This window comes from Ambystoma mexicanum, chromosome 7p (genome assembly GCF_040938575.1).
Source record: "Ambystoma mexicanum isolate Mex_15411 chromosome 7p, UKY_AmexF1_1, whole genome shotgun sequence".
In the NCBI taxonomy this organism is placed as follows: Eukaryota; Metazoa; Chordata; class Amphibia; order Caudata; family Ambystomatidae; genus Ambystoma; species Ambystoma mexicanum.
The window spans coordinates 9,004,470-9,028,034 of record NC_090939.1 but is presented as its reverse complement, the minus strand read 5'-3'; the positions used below and the strand labels follow the sequence as shown (position 1 = coordinate 9,028,034).

The 23,565-nt window shown below is 58.2% G+C and overlaps 1 protein-coding gene across 1 annotated transcript in view; it reads right to left on the bottom strand.

The window, feature by feature from the left end:
- Positions 1–16,519, bottom strand: part of PDE9A (phosphodiesterase 9A) — a 543,111-nt gene extending 526,592 nt beyond the window's left edge. Inside the window, exon 1 of the mRNA XM_069635653.1 lies at positions 16,386–16,519. The gene's annotated coding sequence lies outside the window, so the exon portion shown is untranslated. The remainder of the gene's footprint in view (positions 1–16,385) is intronic.
- Between the last annotated feature and the right edge of the window lie 7,046 nt (positions 16,520–23,565).

The following is a 23,565-nucleotide window of genomic DNA, read 5'->3' as shown; positions in this document are numbered from 1 at the left end:
AGGGGCTGGTGTCTGAGAGGAAGGGGCTGGTGCCTGAGGGGAAGGGGCTGGTGTCTTAGGGGAGGGGGCTGGTGTCTGAGGGGAAGGAGCTGGTGTCTGAGAGGAAGGAGCTGGTGCCTGTGTGGAAGGGGCTGGTGTCTGAGAGGAAGGGGCTGGTGTCTGAGGGGAAGGGGCTGGTGTCTGAGAGGAAGGGGCTGGTGTCTGTGGGGAAGGGGCTGGTGTCTGAGAGGAAGGGGCTGGTGTCTGAAAGGAAGGAGCTGGTGTCTGAGGGGAAGTGGCTGGTGTCTGAGGGGAAGAGGCTGGTGTCTGAGTGGAAGGGGCTGGTGTCTGAGGAGAAGGGGCTGGTTTCTGAGGGGAAGGAGCTGGTGCCTGTGTGGAAGGGGCTGGTGTCTGAGAGGAAGGGGCTGGTGTCTGGGGGAAGGGGTTGGTGTCTGAGGGGAAGGGGCTGGTGTCTGAGGGGAATGGGCTGGTGTCTGAGAGGAAGGGGCTGGTGCCTGAGGGGAAGGGGCTGGTGTCTGAGAGGACGGAGCTGGTGTCTGAGGGGAAGGGGCTGGTGTCTGAGAGGAAGGGGCTGGTGCCTGAGGGGAAGGGGCTGGTGTCTGAGAGGACGGAGCTGGTGTCTGAGGGGAAGGGGCTGGTGTCTGAGGGGAAGGAGCTGGTGTCTGAGAGGAAGGAGCTGGTGCCTGTGTGGAAGGGGCTGGTGTCTGATGGGAAGGGGCTGGTGTCTGAGAGGAAGGGGCTGTTGTCTGTGGGGAAGGGGCTGGTGTCTGAGAGGAAGGGGCTGGTGTCTGAGGGGAAGTGGCTGGTGTCTGAGAGGAAAGGGCTGGTGTCTGAGGGGAAGGGGCTGGTGTCTGAGGGGAAGTGGCTCGTGTCTGAGGGGAAGGGGCTGGTGTCTGAGGGGAAGTGGCTCGTGTCTGAGGGGAAGGGGCTGGTGTCTGAAAGGAAGGAGCTGGTGTCTGAGGGGAGGGGGCTGGTGTCTGAGGGGAAGGGGCTGATATCTGAGGGGAAGGGCCAGGTGTCTGAGGGGAAGGGGCTGGCCTCTGAGGGGAAGGGGCTGGTACCTGAGGGGAATGGGCTGGTGTCTGAAAGGAAGGAGCTGGCGTCTGAGGGGAAGGGGCTGGTGTCTGAGGGGAAGTGACTGGTGTCTGAGGGGAAGGGGCTGGTGTCTGAAAGGAGGGGGCTGGTGTCTGAGAGGAAGGGGCTGGTGTCTGATGGGAAGGAGCTGGTGTCTGAGAGGAAGGGGCTGGTGTCTGAGGGGACGTGGCTGGTGTTTGAGGGGACGGGGCTGGTGTCTGAGGGGAAGGGGCTGGTATTTGAGGGGAAGGGCCAGGTGTCTGAGGGGAAGGGGCTGGACTCTGAGGGGAAGGAGCTGGTACCTGAGGGGAATGGGCTGGTGTCTAAGAGGAATGGGCTGGTGTCTGAGGGGAAGGGGCTGGTGTCTGAAAGGAAGGAGCTGGTGTCTGAGGGGAAGGGGCTGGTGTCTGAGGGGAAGTGACTGGTGTCTGAGGGGAAGGGGCTGGTGTCTGAAAGGAGGGGGCTGGTGTCCGAGAGGAAGGGGCTGGTGTCTGAGGGGAAGGGGCTGGTGTCTGAGGGGAAGGAGCTAATGCCTGAGAGGAAGGAGCTGGTGCCTGTCTGGAAGGGGCTGGTGTCTGAGAGGAAGGGCCTGGTGTCTGAGGGGAAGGGGCTGGTGTCTGAGAGGAAGGGGCTGGTGCTTGAGAGGAAGGAGCTGGTGCCTGTGTGGAAGGGGCTGGTGTCTGAGAGGAAGGGGCTGGTGTCTGAGGGGAAGGGCTGGTGTCTGAGAGGAAGGGTTGGTGTCTGTTGGGAAGGGGCTGGTGTCTGAGAGGAAGGGGCTGGTGTCCGAGGGGAAGGGGCTGGTGTCTGAGGGGAAGGAGCTGGTGTCTGAGAGGAAGGAGCTGGTGCCTGTGTGGAAGGGGCTGGTGTCTGAGGGGAAGGGCCTGGTGTCTGAGGGGAAGGGGCTGGTGTCTGAGGGAAAGGAGCTGGTGTCTGAGAGGAAGGAGCTGGTGCTTGTGTGGCAGAGGTTGGTGTCTGAGAGGAAGGGGCTGGTGTCTGAGGGGAAGGGGCTGGTGTCTGAGAGGAAGGGGTTGGTGTCTGTTGGGAAGGGGCTGGTGTCTGAGAGGAAGGAGCTGGTGTCTGAGGGGAAGTGGCTGGTGTCTGAGGGGAAGGGGCTGGTGTCTGAGAGGAAAGGGCTGGTGCCTCAGGGGAAGGGGCTGGTGCCTGTGTGGAAGGAGCTGGTGTCTGAGGGGAAGGGGCTGGTATCTGAGGGGAAGGGGCTGATGTCTGAGGGGAAGGGGCTTGTGTCTGAGAGGAAGGGGCTGGTGCCTGTGTGGAAGGGGCTGATGCCTGTGTGGAAGGGGCTGGTGTCTGAAAGGAAGTGGCTGGTGTCTGAAAGGAAGGAGCTGGTGTCTGAGGGGAAGGGGCTGGTGTCTAAGAGGAAGGGGTTGGTGTCTGTGGGGAAGGGGCTGGTGTCTGATGGGAAGGGCCAGGTGTCTGAGGGGAAGGGGCTGGTCTCTGAGGGGAAGGGGCTGGTCTCTGAGGGGAATGGGCTGGTGTCTAAGAGGAAGGGGCTTGTGTCGGAGGGGAAGGGGCTGGTGTCTGAAAGGAAGGGGCTGGTGTATGAGGGGAAGTGGCTGGTGTCTGAGGGGAAGTGGCTGGTGTCTGAGGGGAAGGGGCTGGTGTCTGAAAGGAAGGGGCTGGTGTCTGAGAGGAAGGGGTTGATGTCTTAGGGGAAGAGGCTGGTGTCTGAGGGGAAGGAGCTGGTGTCTGAGAGGAAGGAGTTGGTGCCTGTGTGGAAGGGGCTGGTGTCTGAGAGGAAGGGGCTGGTGTCTGAGGGGAAGGGGCTGGTGTCTAAGAGGAAGGGGTTGGTGTCTGTGGGGAAGGGGCTGGTGTCTGAAAGGAAGTGGCTGGTGTCTGAAAGGAAGGAGCTGGTGTCTGAGGGGAAGGGGCTGGTGTCTGAGGGGAAGGAGCTGGTGTCTGAGAGGAAGGAGCTGGTGCCTGTGTGGAAGGGGCTGGTGTCTGATGGGAAGGGGCTGGTGTCTGAGAGGAAGGGGCTGGTGTCTGTGGGGAAGGGGCTGGTGTCTGAGAGGAAGGGGCTGGTGTCTGAGGGGAAGTGGCTGGTGTCTGAGAGGAAAGGGCTGGTGTCTGAGGGGAAGGGGCTGGTGTCTGAGGGGAAGTGGCTCGTGTCTGAGGGGAAGGGGCTGGTGTCTGAGGGGAAGTGGCTCGTGTCTGAGGGGAAGGGGCTGGTGTCTGAAAGGAAGGAGCTGGTGTCTGAGGGGAGGGGGCTGGTGTCTGAGGGGAAGGGGCTGATATCTTAGGGGAAGGGCCAGGTGTCTGAGGGGAAGGGGCTGGCCTCTGAGGGGAATGGGCTGGTGTCTGAAAGGAAGGAGCTGGTGTCTGAGGGGAAGGGGCTGGTGTCTGAGGGGAAGTGACTGGTGTCTGAGGGGAAGGGGCTGGTGTCTGAAAGGAGGGGGCTGGTGTCTGAGAGGAAGGGGCTGGTGTCTGATGGGAAGGAGCTGGTGTCTGAGAGGAAGGGGCTGGTGTCTGAGGGGACGTGTCTGGTGTTTGAGGGGACGTGGCTGGTGTCTGAGGGGAAGGGGCTGGTATTTGAGGGGAAGGGCCAGGTGTCTGAGGGGAAGGGGCAGGTGTCTGAGGGGAAGGGGCTGGCCTCTGAGAGGAAGGGGCTGGTACCTGAGGGGAATGGGCTGGTGTCTGAAAGGAAGGAGCTTGTGTCTGAGGGGAAGGGGCTGGTGTCTGAGGGGAAGTGACTGGTGTCTGAGGGGAAGGGGCTGGTGTCTGAAAGGAGGGGGCTGGTGTCTGAGAGGAAGGGGCTGGTGTCTGATGGGAAGGAGCTGGTGTCTGAGAGGAAGGGGCTGGTGTCTGAGGGGACGTGGCTGGTGTTTGAGGGGACGGGGGCTGGTGTCTGAGGGGAAGGGGCTGGTATTTGAGGGGAAGGGCCAGGTGTCTGAGGGGAAGGGGCTGGACTCTGAGGGGAAGGGGCTGGTACCTGAGGGGAATGGGCTGGTGTCTAAGAGGAATGGGCTGGTGTCTGAGAGGAAGGGGCTGGTGTCTGAAAGGAAGGAGCTGGTGCCTGAGGGGAAGGGGCTGGTGTCTGAGGGGAAGTGACTGGTGTCTGAGGGGAAGGGGCTGGTGTCTGAAAGGAGGGGGCTGGTGTCTGAGAGGAAGGGGCTGGTGTCTGAGGGGAAGGGGCTGGTGTCTGAGGGGAAGGAGCTAATGTCTGAGAGGAAGGAGCTGGTGCCTGTCTGGAAGGGGCTGGTGTCTGAGAGGAAGGGCCTGGTGTCTGAGGGGAAGGGGCTGGTGTCTGAGAGGAAGGGGCTGGTGCTTGAGAGGAAGGAGCTGGTGCCTGTGTGGAAGGGGCTGGTGTCTGAGAGGAAGGGGCTGGTGTCTGAGGGAAAGCGCTGGTGTCTGAGAGGAAGGGTTGGTGTCTGTTGGGAAGGGGCTGGTGTCTGAGAGGAAGGGGCTGGTGTCCGAGGGGAAGGGGCTGGTGTCTGAGGGGAAGGAGCTGGTGTCTGAGAGGAAGGAGCTGGTGCCTGTGTGGAAGGGGCTGGTGTCTGAGGGGAAGGGCCTGGTGTCTGAGGGGAAGGGGCTGGTGTCTGAGGGAAAGGAGCTGGTGTCTGAGAGGAAGGAGCTGGTGCTTGTGTGGAAGGGGTTGGTGTCTGAGAGGAAGGGGCTGGTGTCTGAGGGGAAGGGGCTGGTGTCTGAGAGGAAGGGGTTGGTGTCTGTTGGGAAGGGGCTGGTGTCTGAGAGGAAGGGGCTGGTGTCTGAGAGGAAAGGCCTGGTGCCTCAGGGGAAGGGGCTGGTGCCTGTGTGGAAGGAGCTGGTGTCTGAGGGGAAGGGGCTGGTATCTGAGGGCAAGGGGCTGATGTCTGAGGGGAAGGGGCTTGTGTCTGAGAGGAAGGGGCTGGTGCCTGTGTGGAAGGGGCTGATGCCTGTGTGGAAGGGGCTGGTGTCTGAGGGGAAGGGGCTGGTGTCTGAGAGGAAGGGGCTGGTGTCTGAGGGGAAGGGGCTGGTGTCTGAGAGGAAGGGGTTGGTGTCTGTTGGGAAGGGGCCGGTGTCTGAGAGGAAGGGGCCGGTGTCTGTGGGGAAGGGACTGGTGTCTGAGAGGAAGGGGCTGGTGTCTGAAAGGAAGGAGCTGGTGTCTGAGGGGAAGGGGCTGGTGTCTGATGGGAAGGAGCTGGTGTCTGAGAGGAAGTGGCTGGTGTCTGAGAGGATGGGGCTGGTGTCTGAAAGGAAGGAGCTGGTGTCTGAGGGGAAGTGGCTGTGGCTGAGGGGAAGGGGCTGGTGTCTGAGAGGAAGGGGCTGGTGTCTGAGAGGAAGGGGCTGGTGCCTGAGGGCAAGGGGCTGGTGTCTTAGGGGAGGGGGCTGGTGTCTGAGGGGAAGGAGCTGGTGTCTGAGAGGAAGGAGCTGGTGCCTGTGTGGAAAGGGCTGGTGTCTGAGAGGAAGGGGCTGGTGTCTGAGGGGAAGGGGCTGGTGTCTGAGAGGAAGGGGCTGGTGTCTGTGGGGAAGGGGCTGGTGTCTGAGAGGAAGGGGCTAGTGTCTGAAAGGAAGGAGCTGGTGTCTGAGGGGAAGTGGCTGGTGTCTGAGGGGAAGAGGCTGGTGTCTGAGTGGAAGGGGCTGGTGTCTGAGGAGAAGGGGCTGGTTTCTGAGGGGAAGGAGCTGGTATCGGAGGGGAAGGGCCAGGTGTCTGAGGGGAAGGGGCTTGTATCTGAGGGAAATGGGCTGGTGTCTAAAAGGAAGGGGCTGGTGTCTGGGGGAAAGGGCTGGTGTCTGAAAGGAAAGGGCTGGTGTCTGAGGGGAAGGGGCTGCTGGTGTCTGAGGGGAAGTGGCTGGTGTCTGAGGGGAAGTGGCTGGTGTCTGAGGGGAAGGGGCTGGTGTCTGAAAGGAAGGGGCTGGTGTCTGAGAGGAAGGGGTTGGTGTCTGAGGGGAAGGGGCTGGTGTCTGAGAGGAAGGAGCTGGTGCCTGTGTGGAAGGGGCTGGTGTCTGAGAGGAAGGGGCTGGTGTCTGAGGGGAAGGGGTTGGTGTCTGAGGGGAAGGGGCTGGTGTCTGAGGGGAATGGGCTGGTGTCTGAGAGGAAGGGGCTGGTGCCTGAGGGGAAGGGGCTGGTGTCTGAGAGGACGGAGCTGGTGTCTGAGGGGAAGGGGCTGGTGTCTGAGAGGAAGGGGCTGGTGCCTGAGGGGAAGGGGCTGGTGTCTGAGAGGACGGAGCTGGTGTCTGAGGGGAAGGGGCTGGTGTCTGAGGGGAAGGAGCTGGTGTCTGAGAGGAAGGAGCTGGTGCCTGTGTGGAAGGGGCTGGTGTCTGATGGGAAGGGGCTGGTGTCTGAGAGGAAGGGGCTGGTGTCTGTGGGGAAGGGGCTGGTGTCTGAGAGGAAGGGGCTGGTGTCTGAGGGGAAGTGGCTGGTGTCTGAGAGGAAAGGGCTGGTGTCTGAGGGGAAGGGGCTGGTGTCTGAGGGGAAGTGGTTCGTGTCTGAGGGGAAGGGGCTGGTGTCTGAGGGGAAGTGGCTCGTGTCTGAGGGGAAGGGGCTGGTGTCTGAAAGGAAGGAGCTGGTGTCTGAGGGGAGGGGGCTGGTGTCTGAGGGGAAGGGGCTGATATCTGAGGGGAAGGGCCAGGTGTCTGAGGGGAAGGGGCTGGCCTCTGAGGGGAAGGGGCTGGTACCTGAGGGGAATGGGCTGGTGTCTGAAAGGAAGGAGCTGGTGTCTGAGGGGAAGGGGCTGGTGTCTGAGGGGAAGTGACTGGTGTCTGAGGGGAAGGGGCTGGTGTCTGAAAGGAGGGGGCTGGTGTCTGAGAGGAAGGGGCTGGTGTCTGATGGGAAGGAGCTGGTGTCTGAGAGGAAGGGGCTGGTGTCTGAGGGGACGTGGCTGGTGTTTGAGGGGACGGGGCTGGTGTCTGAGGGGAAGGGGCTGGTATTTGAGGGGAAGGGCCAGGTGTCTGAGGGGAAGGGGCTGGACTCTGAGGGGAAGGGGCTGGTACCTGAGGGGAATGGGCTGGTGTCTAAGAGGAATGGGCTGGTGTCTGAGGGGAAGGGGCTGGTGTCTGAAAGGAAGGAGCTGGTGTCTGAGGGGAAGGGGCTGGTGTCTGAGGGGAAGTGACTGGTGTCTGAGGGGAAGGGGCTGGTGTCTGAAAGGAGGGGGCTGGTGTCTGAGAGGAAGGGGCTGGTGTCTGAGGGGAAGGGGCTGGTGTCTGAGGGGAAGGAGCTAATGCCTGAGAGGAAGGAGCTGGTGCCTGTCTGGAAGGGGCTGGTGTCTGAGAGGAAGGGCCTGGTGTCTGAGGGGAAGGGGCTGGTGTCTGAGAGGAAGGGGCTGGTGCTTGAGAGGAAGGAGCTGGTGCCTGTGTGGAAGGGGCTGGTGTCTGAGAGGAAGGGGCTGGTGTCTGAGGGGAAGGGCTGGTGTCTGAGAGGAAGGGTTGGTGTCTGTTGGGAAGGGGCTGGTGTCTGAGAGGAAGGGGCTGGTGTCCGAGGGGAAGGGGCTGGTGTCTGAGGGGAAGGAGCTGGTGTCTGAGAGGAAGGAGCTGGTGCCTGTGTGGAAGGGGCTGGTGTCTGAGGGGAAGGGCCTGGTGTCTGAGGGGAAGGGGCTGGTGTCTGAGGGAAAGGAGCTGGTGTCTGAGAGGAAGGAGCTGGTGCTTGTGTGGAAGAGGTTTGGTGTCTGAGAGGAAGGGGCTGGTGTCTGAGGGGAAGGGGCTGGTGTCTGAGAGGAAGGGGTTGGTGTCTGTTGGGAAGGGGCTGGTGTCTGAGAGGAAGGAGCTGGTGTCTGAGGGGAAGTGGCTGGTGTCTGAGGGGAAGGGGCTGGTGTCTGAGAGGAAAGGGCTGGTGCCTCAGGGGAAGGGGCTGGTGCCTGTGTGGAAGGAGCTGGTGTCTGAGGGGAAGGGGCTGGTATCTGAGGGGAAGGGGCTGATGTCTGAGGGGAAGGGGCTTGTGTCTGAGAGGAAGGGGCTGGTGCCTGTGTGGAAGGGGTTGATGCCTGTGTGGAAGGGGCTGGTGTCTGAGGGGAAGGGGCTGGTGTCTGAGAGGAAGGGGCTGGTGTCCGAGGGGAAGGGGCTGGTGTCTGAGAGGAAGGGGTTGGTGTCTGTTGGGAAGGGGCCGGTGTCTGAGAGGAAGGGGCCGGTGTCTGTGGGGAAGGGACTGGTGTCTGAGAGGAAGGGGCTGGTGTCTGAAAGGAAGGGGCTGGTGTCTGAGGGGAAGGGGCTGGTGTCTGATGGGAAGGAGCTGGTGTCTGAGAGGAAGTGGCTGGTGTCTGAGAGGATGGGGCTGGTGTCTGAAAGGAAGGAGCTGGTGTCTGAGGGGAAGTGGCTGTGGCTGAGGGGAAGGGGCTGGTGTCTGAGAGGAAGGGGCTGGTGTCTGAGAGGAAGGGGCTGGTGCCTGAGGGCAAGGGGCTGGTGTCTTAGGGGAGGGGGCTGGTGTCTGAGGGGAAGGAGCTGGTGCCTGTGTGGAAGGGGCTGGTGTCTGATGGGAAGGGGCTGGTGTCTGAGAGGAAGGGGCTGGTGTCTGTGGGGAAGGGGCTGGTGTCTGAGAGGAAGGGGCTGGTGTCTGAGGGGAAGTGGCTGGTGTCTGAGAGGAAAGGGCTGGTGTCTGAGGGGAAGGGGCTGGTGTCTGAGGGGAAGTGGTTCGTGTCTGAGGGGAAGGGGCTGGTGTCTGAGGGGAAGTGGCTCGTGTCTGAGGGGAAGGGGCTGGTGTCTGAAAGGAAGGAGCTGGTGTCTGAGGGGAGGGGGCTGGTGTCTGAGGGGAAGGGGCTGATATCTGAGGGGAAGGGCCAGGTGTCTGAGGGGAAGGGGCTGGCCTCTGAGGGGAAGGGGCTGGTACCTGAGGGGAATGGGCTGGTGTCTGAAAGGAAGGAGCTGGTGTCTGAGGGGAAGGGGCTGGTGTCTGAGGGGAAGTGACTGGTGTCTGAGGGGAAGGGGCTGGTGTCTGAAAGGAGGGGGCTGGTGTCTGAGAGGAAGGGGCTGGTGTCTGATGGGAAGGAGCTGGTGTCTGAGAGGAAGGGGCTGGTGTCTGAGGGGACGTGGCTGGTGTTTGAGGGGACGGGGCTGGTGTCTGAGGGGAAGGGGCTGGTATTTGAGGGGAAGGGCCAGGTGTCTGAGGGGAAGGGGCTGGACTCTGAGGGGAAGGGGCTGGTACCTGAGGGGAATGGGCTGGTGTCTAAGAGGAATGGGCTGGTGTCTGAGGGGAAGGGGCTGGTGTCTGAAAGGAAGGAGCTGGTGTCTGAGGGGAAGGGGCTGGTGTCTGAGGGGAAGTGACTGGTGTCTGAGGGGAAGGGGCTGGTGTCTGAAAGGAGGGGGCTGGTGTCTGAGAGGAAGGGGCTGGTGTCTGAGGGGAAGGGGCTGGTGTCTGAGGGGAAGGAGCTAATGCCTGAGAGGAAGGAGCTGGTGCCTGTCTGGAAGGGGCTGGTGTCTGAGAGGAAGGGCCTGGTGTCTGAGGGGAAGGGGCTGGTGTCTGAGAGGAAGGGGCTGGTGCTTGAGAGGAAGGAGCTGGTGCCTGTGTGGAAGGGGCTGGTGTCTGAGAGGAAGGGGCTGGTGTCTGAGGGGAAGGGCTGGTGTCTGAGAGGAAGGGTTGGTGTCTGTTGGGAAGGGGCTGGTGTCTGAGAGGAAGGGGCTGGTGTCCGAGGGGAAGGGGCTGGTGTCTGAGGGGAAGGAGCTGGTGTCTGAGAGGAAGGAGCTGGTGCCTGTGTGGAAGGGGCTGGTGTCTGAGGGGAAGGGCCTGGTGTCTGAGGGGAAGGGGCTGGTGTCTGAGGGAAAGGAGCTGGTGTCTGAGAGGAAGGAGCTGGTGCTTGTGTGGAAGAGGTTTGGTGTCTGAGAGGAAGGGGCTGGTGTCTGAGGGGAAGGGGCTGGTGTCTGAGAGGAAGGGGTTGGTGTCTGTTGGGAAGGGGCTGGTGTCTGAGAGGAAGGAGCTGGTGTCTGAGGGGAAGTGGCTGGTGTCTGAGGGGAAGGGGCTGGTGTCTGAGAGGAAAGGGCTGGTGCCTCAGGGGAAGGGGCTGGTGCCTGTGTGGAAGGAGCTGGTGTCTGAGGGGAAGGGGCTGGTATCTGAGGGGAAGGGGCTGATGTCTGAGGGGAAGGGGCTTGTGTCTGAGAGGAAGGGGCTGGTGCCTGTGTGGAAGGGGTTGATGCCTGTGTGGAAGGGGCTGGTGTCTGAGGGGAAGGGGCTGGTGTCTGAGAGGAAGGGGCTGGTGTCCGAGGGGAAGGGGCTGGTGTCTGAGAGGAAGGGGTTGGTGTCTGTTGGGAAGGGGCCGGTGTCTGAGAGGAAGGGGCCGGTGTCTGTGGGGAAGGGACTGGTGTCTGAGAGGAAGGGGCTGGTGTCTGAAAGGAAGGGGCTGGTGTCTGAGGGGAAGGGGCTGGTGTCTGATGGGAAGGAGCTGGTGTCTGAGAGGAAGTGGCTGGTGTCTGAGAGGATGGGGCTGGTGTCTGAAAGGAAGGAGCTGGTGTCTGAGGGGAAGTGGCTGTGGCTGAGGGGAAGGGGCTGGAGTCTGAGAGGAAGGGGCTGGTGTCTGAGAGGAAGGGGCTGGTGCCTGAGGGGAAGGGGCTGGTGTCTTAGGGGAGGGGGCTGGTGTCTGAGGGGAAGGAGCTGGTGTCTGAGAGGAAGGAGCTGGTGCCTGTGTGGAAGGGGCTGGTGTCTGAGAGGAAGGGGCTGGTGTCTGAGGGGAAGGGGCTGGTGTCTGAGAGGAAGGGGCTGGTGTCTGTGGGGAAGGGGCTGGTGTCTGAGAGGAAGGGGCTGGTGTCTGAAAGGAAGGAGCTGGTGTCTGAGGGGAAGTGGCTGGTGTCTGAGGGGAAGGGGTTGGTGTCTGAGGGGAAGGGGCTGGTGTCTGAGGGGAATGGGCTGGTGTCTGAGAGGAAGGGGCTGGTGCCTGAGGGGAAGGGGCTGGTGTCTGAGAGGACGGAGCTGGTGTCTGAGGGGAAGGGGCTGGTGTCTGAGAGGAAGGGGCTGGTGCCTGAGGGGAAGGGGCTGGTGTCTGAGAGGACGGAGCTGGTGTCTGAGGGGAAGGGGCTGGTGTCTGAGGGGAAGGAGCTGGTGTCTGAGAGGAAGGAGCTGGTGCCTGTGTGGAAGGGGCTGGTGTCTGATGGGAAGGGGCTGGTGTCTGAGAGGAAGGGGCTGTTGTCTGTGGGGAAGGGGCTGGTGTCTGAGAGGAAGGGGCTGGTGTCTGAGGGGAAGTGGCTGGTGTCTGAGAGGAAAGGGCTGGTGTCTGAGGGGAAGGGGCTGGTGTCTGAGGGGAAGTGGCTCGTGTCTGAGGGGAAGGGGCTGGTGTCTGAGGGGAAGTGGCTCGTGTCTGAGGGGAAGGGGCTGGTGTCTGAAAGGAAGGAGCTGGTGTCTGAGGGGAGGGGGCTGGTGTCTGAGGGGAAGGGGCTGATATCTGAGGGGAAGGGCCAGGTGTCTGAGGGGAAGGGGCTGGCCTCTGAGGGGAAGGGGCTGGTACCTGAGGGGAATGGGCTGGTGTCTGAAAGGAAGGAGCTGGTGTCTGAGGGGAAGGGGCTGGTGTCTGAGGGGAAGTGACTGGTGTCTGAGGGGAAGGGGCTGGTGTCTGAAAGGAGGGGGCTGGTGTCTGAGAGGAAGGGGCTGGTGTCTGATGGGAAGGAGCTGGTGTCTGAGAGGAAGGGGCTGGTGTCTGAGGGGACGTGGCTGGTGTTTGAGGGGACGGGGCTGGTGTCTGAGGGGAAGGGGCTGGTATTTGAGGGGAAGGGCCAGGTGTCTGAGGGGAAGGGGCTGGACTCTGAGGGGAAGGGGCTGGTACCTGAGGGGAATGGGCTGGTGTCTAAGAGGAATGGGCTGGTGTCTGAGGGGAAGGGGCTGGTGTCTGAAAGGAAGGAACTGGTGTCTGAGGGGAAGGGGCTGGTGTCTGAGGGGAAGTGACTGGTGTCTGAGGGGAAGGGGCTGGTGTCTGAAAGGAGGGGGCTGGTGTCCGAGAGGAAGGGGCTGGTGTCTGAGGGGAAGGGGCTGGTGTCTGAGGGGAAGGAGCTAATGCCTGAGAGGAAGGAGCTGGTGCCTGTCTGGAAGGGGCTGGTGTCTGAGAGGAAGGGCCTGGTGTCTGAGGGGAAGGGGCTGGTGTCTGAGAGGAAGGGGCTGGTGCTTGAGAGGAAGGAGCTGGTGCCTGTGTGGAAGGGGCTGGTGTCTGAGAGGAAGGGGCTGGTGTCTGAGGGGAAGGGCTGGTGTCTGAGAGGAAGGGTTGGTGTCTGTTGGGAAGGGGCTGGTGTCTGAGAGGAAGGGGCTGGTGTCCGAGGGGAAGGGGCTGGTGTCTGAGGGGAAGGAGCTGGTGTCTGAGAGGAAGGAGCTGGTGCCTGTGTGGAAGGGGCTGGTGTCTGAGGGGAAGGGCCTGGTGTCTGAGGGGAAGGGGCTGGTGTCTGAGGGAAAGGAGCTGGTGTCTGAGAGGAAGGAGCTGGTGCTTGTGTGGCAGAGGTTGGTGTCTGAGAGGAAGGGGCTGGTGTCTGAGGGGAAGGGGCTGGTGTCTGAGAGGAAGGGGTTGGTGTCTGTTGGGAAGGGGCTGGTGTCTGAGAGGAAGGAGCTGGTGTCTGAGGGGAAGTGGCTGGTGTCTGAGGGGAAGGGGCTGGTGTCTGAGAGGAAAGGGCTGGTGCCTCAGGGGAAGGGGCTGGTGCCTGTGTGGAAGGAGCTGGTGTCTGAGGGGAAGGGGCTGGTATCTGAGGGGAAGGGGCTGATGTCTGAGGGGAAGGGGCTTGTGTCTGAGAGGAAGGGGCTGGTGCCTGTGTGGAAGGGGCTGATGCCTGTGTGGAAGGGGCTGGTGTCTGAGGGGAAGGGGCTGGTGTCTGAGAGGAAGGGGCTGGTGTCCGAGGGGAAGGGGCTGGTGTCTGAGAGGAAGGGGTTGGTGTCTGTTGGGAAGGGGCCGGTGTCTGAGAGGAAGGGGCCGGTGTCTGTGGGGAAGGGACTGGTGTCTGAGAGGAAGGGGCTGGTGTCTGAAAGGAAGGGGCTGGTGTCTGAGGGGAAGGGGCTGGTGTCTGATGGGAAGGAGCTGGTGTCTGAGAGGAAGTGGCTGTTGTCTGAGAGGATGGGGCTGGTGTCTGAAAGGAAGGAGCTGGTGTCTGAGGGGAAGTGGCTGTGGCTGAGGGGAAGGGGCTGGAGTCTGAGAGGAAGGGGCTGGTGTCTGAGAGGAAGGGGCTGGTGCCTGAGGGGAAGGGGCTGGTGTCTTAGGGGAGGGGGCTGGTGTCTGAGGGGAAGGAGCTGGTGTCTGAGAGGAAGGAGCTGGTGCCTGTGTGGAAGGGGCTGGTGTCTGAGAGGAAGGGGCTGGTGTCTGAGGGGAAGGGGCTGGTGTCTGAGAGGAAGGGGCTGGTGTCTGTGGGGAAGGGGCTGGTGTCTGAGAGGAAGGGGCTGGTGTCTGAAAGGAAGGAGCTGGTGTCTGAGGGGAAGTGGCTGGTGTCTGAGGGGAAGAGGCTGGTGTCTGAGTGGAAGGGGCTGGTGTCTGAGGAGAAGGGGCTGGTTTCTGAGGGGAAGGAGCTGGTATCGGAGGGGAAGGGCCAGGTGTCTGAGGGGAAGGGGCTGGTCTCTGAGGGGAAGGGGCTGGTATCTGAGGGAAATGGGCTGGTGTCTAAAAGGAAGGGGCTGGTGTCTGGGGGAAAGGGCTGGTGTCTGAAAGGAAAGGGCTGGTGTCTGAGGGGAAGGGGCTGCTGGTGTCTGAGGGGAAGTGGCTGGTGTCTGAGGGGAAGTGGCTGGTGTCTGAGGGGAAGGGGCTGGTGTCTGAAAGGAAGGGGCTGGTGTCTGAGAGGAAGGGGCTGGTGTCTGAGGGGAAGGGGCTGGTGTCTGAGAGGAAGGAGCTGGTGCCTGTGTGGAAGGGGCTGGTGTCTGAGAGGAAGGGGCTGGTGTCTGAGGGGAAGGGGTTGGTGTCTGAGGGGAAGGAGCTGGTGTCTGAGAGGAAGGAGCTGGTGCTTGTGTGGAAGGGGCTGGTGTCTGAGGGTAAGGGGCTGGTGTCTGAGAGGAAGGGGCTGGTGTCTGAGGGAAAGGAGCTGGTGTCTGAGAGGAAGGAGCTGGTGCTTGTGTGGAAGGGGCTGGTGTCTGAGAGGAAGGGGCTGGTGTCTGAGGGGAAGGGGCTGGTGCCTGAGGGGAAGGGGCTGGTGTCTGAGGGGAAGGGGCTGGTGCCTGAGAGGAAGGGGCTGGTGCCTGAGGGGAAGGGGCTGGTGCCTGAGGGGAAGGGGTTGGTGTCTGAGAGGAAGGGGCTGGTGCATGAGAGGAAGGGGCTGGTGCCTGAGGTGAAGGGGCTGGTGTCTGAGGGCAAGGGGCTGGTGTCTGAGGAGAAGGGGTTGGTGTCTGAGGGGAAGGGGCTGGTGTCTGAGGGGAAGGGGCTGTTGTCTGAGGGGAAGTGGCTGGTGACTGAGGGGAAGGGGCTGGTGTCTGAAAGTAAGGGGCTGGTGTCTGAGGGGAAGGGGCTGGTGCCTGAGGGGAAGGGGCTGGTGTCTGAGGGGAAGGGGCTGGTTTCTGAGGGGAAGTGGCTGGTGACTGAGGGGAAGGGGCTGGTGTCTGAAAGTAAGGGGCTGGTGTCTGAGGGCAAGGGGCTGGTGCCTGAGGGGAAGGGGCTGGTGTCTGAGGGGAAGGGGCTGGTGTCTATGGGGAAGAGGCTGGTGTCTGAGGGGAAGGGGCTGGTGTCTGAGGGGAAGGGGCTTATGTGCGCACCTGCTTCTTGTTAGGCAGAGGCGTGAGGAAAGCCTTTTCTGGAACTAGCAGGGCATATTAGCTCACTGTGTATGTTTGTGTGCATGTGTGCAATGAGTGTGCGGGTAATGTATGTGTGAATGAGTGTGTGATATATGGGGGCTGGGTGTGCATGTAAATGAGCGAGTGTATGATAAATGGGATGTTTAAATGAGTGAGTGAATGTGTCATTGTGAGTGCGCCTATCTGTAATGCCGGGCTGCTACCATTTGAACAGAGGGGGCGTGCCCTCCAAGTTTTCACTTCCCATCACCAGTTACCCCCCCCAAACGTAGGTTTCATAGCACCCCGGTTTGTAGGTGTTGTTAGCTTATTTGCCCCCCGCCCCCTATTGACTGCCCATGGCCATGCTATTCCCTATTGCCATTGCCTCCCACTTCCTGCCCCTCCCCGCCCAAAACTCCTCCTCATGGGTACTCTTTAGAATTGCTTTAGTCAAGCCTTGCCATCAAATGGGGTGCTCAAAATGCCTGCCAGTGTTTTCTCAGAGCAGTCTTCTCACAGTTAAAGACTTAATTGGAGTTGTGAAGGCGCTACTGATGTAATAAAAATGTCTTTATGAGGTCTGCCTCCAGGCACTTGATCTATAAGCACATCTGCGTGTCCTTCACTGAAGGCCTATTAAAAACAAGCATTGGCAAAGCCAACAGTCTAGGCTTGTGTATACTTATGAGGCTTTTCCAGGCACTGCTATTAGATGCCCAGGGACTCGCACCTGCTCCCATCACTGCAGCAGGGCATGACAAGTGCCTTTCCCATGCCTACACAAAACGGTTGGCATTGCCAATGCTTGTTTAAAGAAAGGCATGCCCAGTTGATAGTGAGCGAGTGGTCCGCATTTTGGCGCCGCCTAGTTGGGGATTTTAAAAATCTATGTTCACACCCACTCCCCACATCTCATCGTGATGGGCAGATAGAAAGACTGCACCCTGGGGGGTGGGGGGGGTTGGAAAGGGAGGGGGAAACACGCTATGAATGACAGAAGGGGAGCCCGGTGTAGCACACCCATCGCGCCTAGGAAGAGCGACTGGGGTGTGCTGTTTACACGGAATGGGGGATGGGGTGCATTGAGAAACAGTTTCGATGTGGCAACGCCAAATACTTCCTTCACAGCACTTTCCGGGGACTCCTGCGCGCCCCCTCCCAGGTCAGGAAAGGAATGTATTGCCGCCTCTTTCGTGTTTCCATCACACTGCTCCTAGGCAGCTGGGGGGCAGTGGGGAGGTGGAACCTCCCCCATCACTCCCCCACCACCTTTCTTGCTCGTTCTTACACACACACACACCTATCATCTCCCCCAGCCCCCCTGTATCTCCCCCACCTCCTCCTTGCTTCAGAATCACCCGTTTCACCCCAATCTAGCACTCTTTCTTTCCCACTCCAAATCTGGACCCTCTGTATAACCCCCACTCTGTGCCAGTCGCCGTGCGCCACTCCTTCCTCCACTTCACCCTCTCCCCTCACCCTCCCTGTAACGCCACGCCCCTTCTTGCTTTCTGTGACCCCCCTCTCAGCCCCTACACCCCCACACTCTTGTATTCTCGTTCCTTTCCATCTGTCTTCATTTCTTGCTCCACTCGGTGCCGCCTCTTCCTCCTCTGCATCACACTTCACTCTATCCGCCTCTCTTCACCGTGTTCTTGTCACCCCCTCACACCTTGTCTCTTCGCGTCCCCCCTGGTCCAGCCACGCTGCGCCCCCTCCCCACCCTCGCCCTCACCTCCCATCCTGTGTAAACTTTGCTTCTGTCTCGGCTCTCGCAGTGTCGGTCACTCCTTTCCCCTGCGGCGGTGGCTCCAGTTCCTTCTCGCCGGCCCCTGCCACTCCAGCTCCATGGGCTTGAGATGGGATTGTGAGTGTGGATCCCAACCCTTGGCGCCCTCGTCCCCATGGTAACCTCGGTGCGCCCTCAAGAGGACGTGTTACCAAGGTGAGGACCAGCCCATGCACATCACCTCCCACACTCGCTGCAACCTCTCTCCATTTCACACATCGCATAACCCCACTCACAGCAACATCTTTCCTGTCCTTCCCACTCATCAAACCGCATCACGCAACCCCACTCACATCACACATCGCAGCAACCCCTCTCCATTGCACATATCACATAACACCACTCACAGCAACATCTGTCCTGTCCTTCCCACTCATCAAACCGCATCACGCAACCCCACTCACATCACACACATGCAGCAACTCCTGTCCATTGCACACATCGCATTACCCCACTCACAGAAACTTCTGTCCTGTCCTTGCCACTCATTAAACCGCATAACGCAACCCCACTCACATCAAACACTCGCAGCAACCCCTCTCCATTGCACACATCATATAACCCCACTCACAGCAACTTCTGTTCCATCCTTCCCACTCATCAAACCGCATCACGCAATGCCACTCACATCAAAAACTCACAGCAACCCCTCTTCATTGCACACATCGCATAACCCCACTTACAGCAACTTCTGTCATTCCCACTCATCAAACCGCATCATGCAACCCCACTCACATCACACACTCGCAGTAACTCCTCTCCATTGCACACATCGCATAACCCCACTCACAGCAACTCATGTCCTGTCCTTCCCACGCATCAAACCGCATCACACAACCCCACTCACATCACACATCGCAGCAACCCCTCTCCATTGCACATATCGCATAACACCACTCTCAGCAACATCTGTCCTGTCCTTCCCACTCATCAAACCGCATCACGCAACCCCACTCACATCACACACATGCAGCAACTCCTGTCCATTGCACACATCGCATACACCCACTCACAGCAACTTCTGTCCTGTCCTTGCCACTCATGAAACCGCATCACGCAACCCCACTCACATCAGACACTCGCAGCAACCCCTCTCCATTGCACACATCGCATAACCCCACTCAGCAACTTCTGTCCTGTCCTTCCCACTCAATCAAACCACATCATACAACCCCACTCAAAGCACACACTCGCAGCAACCCCCTCTCCATTGCACACATCGCATAACCCCATTCACAGCAACTTCTGTCCTGTCCTTTCCAATCATCAAACTGCATCACGCAACCCCACTCACATCACACACTCGGAGCAACCCCTCTCCATTGCACATATCGCATAACCACACTCACAGCAACATCTGTCCTGTCCTTCCCACTCATGAAACTGCATCACGCAACCCCACTCACATCACACACGTGCAACAACTCCTGTCCAATGCACACATTGCATAACCCCACTCACACCAACTTCTGTCCTGTCCTTCTCACTCATCAAACCGCATCACGCAACCCCACTCAAATCACACACTCGCAGCAACCACTCTCCATTGCACACATCATATAACCCCACTCACAGCAACTTCTGTCCCATCCTTCCGCCTCATTAAAACTGCATCACGCAACCCCACTCACATCAGACACTTGCAGCAACCTCTCTCCATTGCACACATCGCATAACCCCACTCACAAAAACTTCTGTCCTGTCCTTCCCACTCATCAAACCGCATCACGCAATGCCACTCACATCAAACACTCACAGCAACCCCTCTTCATTGCACACATCGCATAACCCCACTCACAGCAACTTCTGTCATTCCCACTCATCAAACCGCATCATGCAACCCCACTCACATCACACACTCGCAGCAACCCCTCTCCATTGCACACACCGCATAACCCCACTCACAGCAACTCGTGTCCTGTCCTTCCCACGCATCAAACCGCATCACACAACCCCACTCACATCACACATCGCAGCAACCCCTCTCCATTGCACATATCGCATAACACCACTCTCAGCAACATCTGTCCTGTCCTTCCCACTCATCAAACCGCATCATGCAACCCCACTCACATCACACACATGCAGCAACTCATGTCCATTGCACACATCGCATAAACCCACTCACAGCAACTTCTGTCCTGTCCTTGCCACTCATTAAACCGCATCACGCAACCCCACTCACATCAGACACTCGCAGCAACCCCTCTCCATTGCACACATCGCATAACCCCACTCAGCAACTTCTGTCCTGTCCTTCCCACTCAATCAAACCACATCATACAACCCCACTCAAATCACACACTCGCAGCAACCCCCTCTCCATTGCACACATCGCATAACCCCATTCACAGCAACTTCTGTCCTGTCCTTTCCAATCATCAAACTGCATCACGCAACCCCACTCACATCACACACTCGGAGCAACCCCTATCCATTGCACATATCGCATAACCACACTCACAGCAACATATGTCCTGTCCTTCCCAATCATCAAACTGCATCACGCAACCCCACTCACATCACAAATGCAACAAGTCCTGTCCAATGAACACATTGCATAACCCCACTCACAGCAACTTCGGTCCTGTCCTTCCCACTCATCAAACTGCATCACGCAACCCCACTCACATCACAAACGTGCAACAACTCCTGTCCAATGAACACATATCATAACCGCACTCACAGCAACTTCTGTCCTGTCCTTCCCACTCATCAAATCGCATCACGCAACCCCACTCACATCACACACACCCGGCAACTTCTGTCCATTGCACATATATCACCACAGTTACTCTCTTCTATACACCACCACTCAACTAGAACACAGCGATACTATGACACATTCGGTATAGCTGTTCTCATACAAACACCTGCCACATACACTCCATAATCCTAACTAAACACAGTTGGTTGCGCACCCGCCAGCCTAGGCGTTCTCCTGAGCCCTAACACAGCCAGATCAGTCTGGTATCACCCTGCCAGAACGAACACATACTTCTGATCTCCCAAACACGACACCTTCCGCTAAGAAGCAGCTATCATACGAGTGCCACACCTGCTGCATACATATCCGGTGCACCCACGCACCTTATGACTCTCTCTCTCTCTCTATACTGACTTGAACTATGGTTCCCGAGGGCATTCAACCTGCCAGCGCCTTGAGATCATACCAATGGTACATAAGGCGCTATATAAATGCAAAGTAACATAACATAACATATCATAACCCCACTCACAGCAACTTTTGTCCTGTCCTTCCCACTCATCAAACCGCATCACACAACCCCACTCACATCACACACTCACAGCAACCCCTCTTCATTGCATATATCGCATAACCCCACTCACACCAACTTCTGTCCTGTCCTTCCCACTCATCAAACCGCATCACGCAACCCCACTCACATCACACACTCACAGCAAACCCTCTCCATTGCACATATCGCATAACCCCACTCAAAGCAACTTCTGTACTGTCCTTCCAACTCATCAAACCACATCATGCAACCCCACTCACATCACACATGCGCAGCAACCCCTCTCTATTGCACAAATCACATAACTCCACTCACAGCAACTTCTGTCCCTTCCTTCGCACTCATCAAACCGCATCATGTAACACCGCACTCATCACACATGTGCAGCAACTCCTGTCCATTGCACACATCGCATACCCCCACTTACAACAACTTCTATCCTGTCTTTCCCACTCATCAAACTGCATCACGCAACCCCACTCACATCACACACATGCAGCAACTCCTGTCCATTGCACAAATCGCATACCGCCACTCGCAGCAACTTCTGTCTTGTACTTCTCACTCATCAAACCGCATTACGAAATCCCACTCACATCACATGCTCGCAGCAACCCCTCTCCATTGCTCACATCGCATAACCCCACTCACAGCAACTTCTGTCCTGGCCTTCCCACTCATCAAACCGCATCACGCAACCTCACACAAATCACACGCTCGCAGGAAACCTTCTCCATTGGACACATTGCATAACCCCACTCACAGCAACTTCTGTCCTGTCCTTCCCACTCAATAAAACTGCATCACGCAACCCCACTCACATCACACACTCACTGCAACTCCTCTCCATTATACGCATCGCATAACCCCACTCACAGCAACTTCTGGCCTGTCCATCTCACTCATCAAACTGCATCATACAACCCCACTCACATCACACACTCGCAGCAACCCCTCTCCAATGCACAAATCGCATAACGTCACTAACAGCAACTTCTGTCCTGTCCTTCCCACTCATCAAACCGCATCATGCAACCCCACTCACATCACACACTCGCAGCAACCCCTCTCCATTGCACATATCGCATAACCCCACTGACAGCAACTTCTGTCCTGTCCTTCCCACTCATGAAACCACATCATGCAACCCCACTCACATCACACATGTGCAGCACCTCCTGTCCATTGCACACATCGTATAACTCCACTCACAGCAACTTCTTTCCTTTCCTTCCCACTCATCAAACCGCATCACGCAACCCCACTCACATCACACAAGCATAGCAACCCCTCTCTATTGCACAAATCACATAACGCCATTCACAGCAACTTCTGTCCTGTCCTTCCCACTCATCAAACTGCATCACAAAACTCCACTCACATCACACACACGCAGCAACTCCTGTCCATTACACACATTGCATAACCCCACTTACAGCAACTTCTGTCCTGTCTTTCCCCCTCATCAAACTGCATCACGCAACCCCGCTCCCATCAAACACGTGCAGCAACTCCAGTCCATTGCACAAATTGCATACCGCCACTCGCAGCAACTTCTGCCTGTACTTCTCACTCATCAAACCGCATCACAAAACCCAGCTCACATCACACACTCGGAGCAACTCCGGTTCATTGAACACATCGCATAACCCCGCTCACAACAACTTCTGTCCTGTCCTTCCCATTCATCAAACCGCACTAAACAACCCCACTCACATCACACACTCCCAGCAACCCCTCTACATTGCACATATCGCATAACCCCACTCACAGAAACTTCTGTCCTGTCCTTGCCACTCATCAAACCGCATCACACAACCCCACTCACATCACACACATGCAGCAACTCCTGTCCATTGCACACATCGCATAACCCCACTCACAGCAACTTCTGTCCTGTCCTTGCCACTCATCAAACCGCATCACGCAACCCCACTCACATAACACACTCGCAGCAACCCCTCTCCATTGCACAAATTGCATAACCCGACTCACAGCAACTACTGTCCTGTCCTTCCCACTCATCAAACCGCATCACACAACCCCAGTCACATCACACACTCACAGCAACCCCTCTCATTGCACATATCACATAACTCCACTCACAGCAAAATCTTTCCTGTCCTTCCCACTCATCAAACCACATGACGCAACCCCACTCACATCACACACATGCAGCAACTCCTGTCCATTGCACACATTGCATAACCCCACTCACAGCAACTTCTGTCCTGTCCTTGCCACTCATAAAACCGCATCACGCAACCCCACTCACATCACACACTCACAGCAACCCCTCTCCATTGCACACATCGCATAAACCCACTCACAGCAACTTCTGTCCTGTCCGTTACACTCCTCAAACCCCATCACGCAATCCCACTCACATCACACACATGCAGCAACCCCTCTCCACTGCACACACCCCAAAACGCCACTCACAGCAACGTCTGTCCTGTCCTTCCCACGCATCAAACCGTATCACACAACCCCACTCACATCACACACTCGCAGCAACCCCTCTGCATTGCACATATCGCATAACCCCACTCACAGCAACATCTTTCCTGTCCTTCCCACTCATCAAACCGCATCACGCAACGCCACTCACATCACACACTCGCAGCAACCCCTCTCGATTGCTCACATCGCATAATCCCACTCACAGCAACTTCTGTCCTGGCCTTCCCACCCATCAAACCGCATCACGCAACCTCACTCACATCACACGCTCGCAGGAACCCTTTTCCAATGGACACATTGCATAACCCTACTCACATCACACACTTGCAGCAACACCTCTCCATTGCACAAATCGCATAACCTCACTCACAGCAACTTCTGTCCTGTCCTTCCCATGCATCAAACCGCATCACACAACCCCTCTGACATCACGAACTCGCAGCAAGCCCTCTCCATTGCACATATCGCATAACCCCACTCACAGCAACATCTTTCCTGTCCTTCCCACTCATCAAACTGCATCACACAACCCCACTCACATCACACACATGCAGCAACTCCTGTCAATTGCACACATCGCATAACCCCACTCACAGCAACTTCTGTCCTGTCCTTGCCCCTCATCAAACCGAATCACGCAACCTCACTCACATCACACACTCGCAGCAACCCTTCTCCATTGGACACATTGCATAACCCCACTCACAGCAACTTCTGTCCTGTCCTTTCCACTCAATCAAACCACATCACACAACCCCACTCACATCACACACTCGCAGCAACCCCTCTCCATTGCACATATCACATAACCCCACTCATTAACCCGCATCACGCAACCCCACTCACATCACACACTCACAGCAAACCTCTCTCCATTGCACACATCGCATAACCCCACTCACAGCAAATTCTGTCCTGTCCTTCCCAATCATCAAACTGCATCACACAACCCCACTCACATCACACACATGCAGCAACTCCTGTCAATTGCACACATCGCATAACCCCACTCACAGCAACTTCTGTCCTGTCCTTGCCCCTCATCAAACCGAATCACGCAACCTCACTCACATCACACACTCGCAGCAACCCTTCTCCATTGGACACATTGCATAACCCCACTCACAGCAACTTCTGTCCTGTCCTTTCCACTCAATCAAACCACATCACACAACCCCACTCACATCACACACTCGCAGCAACCCCTCTCCATTGCACATATCACATAACCCCACTCATTAACCCGCATCACGCAACCCCACTCACATCACACACTCACAGCAAACCCCTCTCCATTGCACACATCGCATAACCCCACTCACAGCAAATTCTGTCCTGTCCTTCCCAATCATCAAACTGCATCACACAACCCCACTCACATCACACACTCGCAGCAACCCCTC